We start from the raw sequence: 5,377 nt of genomic DNA, 5'->3' as shown, positions 1-5,377 counted from the left end.
TCATACAAACATAGATAAAAGGTTTCAAGTGACAGAATAGCCTTAATATTTTGAACATGAAACTGAAACTGGGCCTTAGAAATCACCATGTTGGCACTGCCAGATCCAACTAGCCGTTTTTATAATTTAATCAGGTATTTCCATTTTTTTCATTGCTAGTAATGAAGACTGTTGCATGAGAGTGAAACTTCTTATTCATAGCTGTATTTTCTGGAGTTGTTAAAGCACTCAGCTCCATTTGTTGATGGAAGAAAACTGTGGGATTCATATATGGAAGTGGCTCCCAGCACCCTTAGTGGCAGAGCACTGCACCTCCCCCCAGGGACAGTGCACACCATGGTGTGCTCTCAGGTTTTGGTCCCTCACTGCCCTGACCAGCAGATTACTGACTACAAACCAGCCCAGCAATCTCCATTTCCTTGTGAAGGTGTCCAGCCATGTGGAATGGTTGAAGGTCATTGGCAAAAACACTGTATAAAGGTTTAACAAAAGTGTATAAACAGTTAACATTAAAGGTCCAAATTTTAGCAGATGCGAGCTAAGACACGGTAATACAACATGAATAAAAATGGCAATTACTCTCCACTGTAGGCAAAAATTGCCAAACCTTGAGCTTACTGGTTATACTTACAGTTTGTTAAATTCTTACTTTCAGACTAGACACAAAATAATGCATTTTGAGAGAAAAAACTCACAGACTTGTCAGAAAAGAGAATCACTAAGTATGAACAGCATGTTTCAGCAGTTCCTTGTTTAAAAAAATTGAAAAATGGTGAATATAGAAATCTTACAGAATATCTGAAATACAGCACCTGGTGAGTGATACATACCATTCATGAGCTATTTTCACTACAATGAAATCTTCAGAGCTCCAGACTGAGGTGGAATATGGGTTGCTGAGCTAGCAAGACTTTGGAAAGATCATGGACAAACTCCATCTCAGAGAAAAGAATAGGTGGGAAAACAAGTTAGATGTGGCATTAGTGAGCTTCCAGTATTCACTGGACCAGAAACTGAGTCCATAGTCTATCAGCAGGTACAAATCTGTGCTAGCATGAAGTCCTCCAATGGGAAAAGGGAGAGGAATCTGCCTCAAAACTATGGCTTCCATCCATATTTCCCCCATAGGTCAGAAAAGCTGCATAGATCAAGAACTTCTGAACATACCTGTGAAAAACCACTTCATCTTCCTGATTGTGTTTTGATCACAACAGCTGTTTATTTGGTATGGATATTTATTTCCAGCTCATTGCTGTGATCCCTGAGTGAAGGAAGGCACTTTTAAGAGATGCATTTGTTCAACTGTCTGAGCAGGGCAGGGCAGCCAACCTTTTCTCCTGTGTTTTCCTTGCCAAGTCAGGCAGGCAAGCCCAGGGGCCAAGCTTTCAAAAGGTCCTCTGCACTCACAGTTAGTACTTGCAGCATGGCAAAATCAGAGAAACACAGAGCAGTGTCTGCTCCAAAGGCCCTACAAACGCATCAAACATGGGAGCAAATAAGGTTTGGAGAAACTAAGTGGCACCCCAGTACTCTTATTTTTCAAGGTTAGTACTACCACAGGAGTTAAAACAGAAATGTTTCACAGTTTAAGAGTGCAAAATATTAGAAGCAACAATTACTGCAAAACTTACAAACTGGTAGCATGGACAGTTGCCTACTTTTCCTATTATCCAAGTACAAATTGTGGATTAGAGAGAACAACTGCTGAAGTGTACTGTAAATTTTTCAAAGTCTGAAATGTATTATATGCGGAGCATGTAAAACAACATTCTATTAAAAATAAAACCCCAAAGAACAACCCTCCCACCTTTAAACACCACTAAAACCTCCCCTTCTTCAGATTATTTTTTATTTTTGTAAGGAGCAGATCTAGCAAGTCACCGCAGTTTAAGCTCTACGGAGCCTCCAGTCAAACATGTTGTTTGCATGTGAAACATTTGCTTTCATGTGACATATGGCACCAACACTGCTACACAGGAACTTCACAGCAGCTGAAACCTGACCACAGCAGGAGCAATGGCTAAACAGTAGCATCCTGATGGCACAGATATACCTTTGGAAATGTCTCAAGATGTGCACATAGAGGAGAAAGAAGGGGCTGGAGGATTAATTTCAGCACAATGATACAATGAATGTTCTATTGATGCCATGGGTTATTCTCAAGTAGTAGGCAGCATGGTGTGGACGATGTCTTTGGATTTTTTAGGACAAACACATTAAAGTGATAAGCTGCTATTCAATCAACTCTTACTTTTCAAGGTCAGTACTCCCACTGAAGTTAAAAGTACCACCTTTCAGATCAAGTTTAAAACTTTCAATCCACACAGGAAGTTTTAGATTTATGTTCCACACTTGGACTTTTCAGAACTTCCACATTTAGACATTAGGAAGTTCCAAAATTACATTCTGCTATAACATGCTAATTACAGAGAGGTTCTGAAGGTTTGTGGAAGTTTTTAAAATTTTTTACACATAAATTTAATTCTGGAACCAAGCAGTAATTTCAGCAACAAGTTCAAGGGCACAGAAAAGAAATAACCAAAATCTATTATGCATACATAAACTGAGGTGGGAAAATCAGCAGCTTGCCAAATAGCTACTCTGCCTATGAGCCTTAAGTAGAAGGATTACAAAATATGAGTCACTGAAAGATTATCTTCCAGAAAGAAGCATACAAACCAGAATCTCAGGTAATTCCATATTAGTTTATTAAATCAGCAATTTTTATCACTGCTTTCTAAAAATGATTACAAAGCATATTAAAATATATTACAGTATCTGCAAAGAATTTACTGTGTAATAAAAGTGCAACAATAATGAACTTACAACTTTGTTTGCCTAGTTGGACAAACTGAAGCACACTGCACAGATCAAGCCTTTCCTCAAAAGTCAGAGTGCCTTTTAAGTGAAAACAGTGTTTAACAAAAATATTAGAAAAGGTGAGCATGTGAAATAGAAAATGAAGTTTATGATCATTCCTCAGTGCTAAGTTACACATATCCATCAAACCATACACTTCAAACTCTGCTTGAGATCCAACAATTTAAAGAGCCACTAAAATGAGTGCACATATTGAAGGGAAGGAAGTGATGGAAAGAAAAAGAGGGTGCATTTCAAGTGCTGGCAATCAACAATGTTGAAAGCCAGGGACCACATACCTGCTGCTTTGAGACCAGGTCCCACAAAAATCCACACCACACTCAACTGACAAATGGGACCTCACCCTGACTTAAAATTTGGAAACTCTCCAATTTCAAGCTGCCACAGCTTTTAAGCCTCTCAGTGTCCTCACAGTGTACTGTGGTTATGAACCATAGCCCCACATTTTCTGTTCCAATCTACAACAAAAACTGGTAATTTCTGAAGGAACAGAACTAGACTTGCAAATTAAAACAGCAATGTGGAATAGTTGGAGAAAAGGTAAAAGCAGCAGTTTCTACTTTAGTTTAAGACAGTAGGCTACATCAGTGGGCACAGATTTCACAGACAGCTTTGGATGATCTTGCAGAAAGTGTTATCAAAATCCTAGGCATAAAATATCGAACCAACTCAACATCTTCACCTTTCTTCAGCAGACATTAGTAACAAACTGAACACCGAAGATTGCCTCGTACTGCAGTTATGAATAACTACATAGAGCATACTATCCAGAGAGAAGGCAAGCCTGCTCACTTCTCATGCTTCTAACACACAGATTCACTAACTCCACAGAACATTACCCAAACACTTGTGTGGGGCTGGTTTAACTGAACAGATTTGCAGACAGCCAGCAAGGCAAATGGGGGAGGCCCATGGACCTGTGAGGATGTAGTGAGAAGAGAACCCCTCCCCTGAGCAACAGCAACCTACTCCATCACTTTAGTTGTGCAAGAAACTGCTGTTTAAAGCTCCCATGAAATGTATTTTACTCCTATCATCTAAGTGTGATGCTAGTTCACTGTACCACATACCTAGAAATAGATTTATGTAGCTGTGGATGCCAACCATTAAACACTTCTATTTCTCCAGACAGCCTGAGAAAATCCACCTCTACTCCTATACATGCTTCATGCATTCAACTTCCAAATTCTACAGGAACACAAAGAAAAATACTACAACCCCATCTAGGCAAAACGTTTTAACATCTCAAAAGGATGTATTTAAATTTGTCTGCCTTAAGACAAAGCTTGTATATTGTCACAAAGACTGAAGAAAAGGCTGTGTTCTCCCTTTTACTACCAACAAAACTAGAAAAACAGAATAAAACCACTGAAACTATCCTGCTCTTCTCACTGAAGGAGGATATTTCTAATGGCACGGGATCACATGGCTCCAGTATGTCTGGAGCATCACCCCTGGAAGCTCCATGTGGTGGGAACTCAAGCAGGAGTCCACTGCTGCAGCCCTGCGCTGCTGAAAAGCGAGGTAAGGCAGAGTCGGAAAATCAGCAGCTTTCCACATCCTCTCAGCTTTGCCTACACTCCAGTAGTCACAATACACAAACTTGCATTCTTTCTCCTGGTGGCTTTCCTGATTAAGCTAGTCACTAGTACTAAGATGGTCAGTAGTGTATAAGTGGTACTGACTGCAGACACTACCCACAAACAAACACACATTACTACTTCTGCAGCCTTTTTCTTTTTCTTAAAACCTGCAATGTCTATAGACCACTTTTTTTTCAATCAAAAATAAATTACATAGAAAATAGTTACTCTGCAGATGTAGAGTCACACAGGTCGACTCAGCGTCAAGTTTCATAGCTCTACTACAGTGCACAAAGATGCACTAAAGTTAATTTGGCTCCTAATTTAGGTCTAACAGAAATAAAGTTGGTATGCTTGAATGATAGGAAAAACACCTAAAAATTAAAAAAAAAAATAAAAAAAAAAATAAAGTCCTCAGAATAATTCAATTATGCCAGGACATCCTTGCTACAGGCCCAGAAACCTGGCAAGGTAAAGGTGGTGTTCTGCCATTACTTAAAATAGCATCATTGTTTTCCCATGGAAGAGCCCTGACAAAGTTCATGGAAATTGCACCTCAGAATAGAACGGATGCAGAAAGATGAGAGGTCCAGACAGATGTGAAACCTGACAACTGACAAATACATGACTTGAAGAAAGAAGCTGAGGCTTTTCTTAGATCACCCACAAAACTGAACATGGAAGTGTGACTAAAATCTTAACTGGGAGACAATATCCAAAGTATTCCTCTCCCCACCCCTACTGCAAGGACTTTAAAGCACTTTTTGGCTTGCTCTGTCCCAGAGGGCATTAGTGCTGCCACTTACTGAGACTTAACAAGAAAGTGCTCAAAACTACAATACCTTGCATGTGTAGGGTCTTTCTTATTACAAATGGAATACAAGTCAATTCCTGTTCATACACATAGACCAGAA

This window comes from Lonchura striata, chromosome 6 (assembly GCF_046129695.1).
Source record: "Lonchura striata isolate bLonStr1 chromosome 6, bLonStr1.mat, whole genome shotgun sequence".
NCBI classification, from domain to species: domain Eukaryota; kingdom Metazoa; phylum Chordata; class Aves; order Passeriformes; family Estrildidae; genus Lonchura; species Lonchura striata.
Note: the sequence above shows the minus strand (reverse complement) of the source record.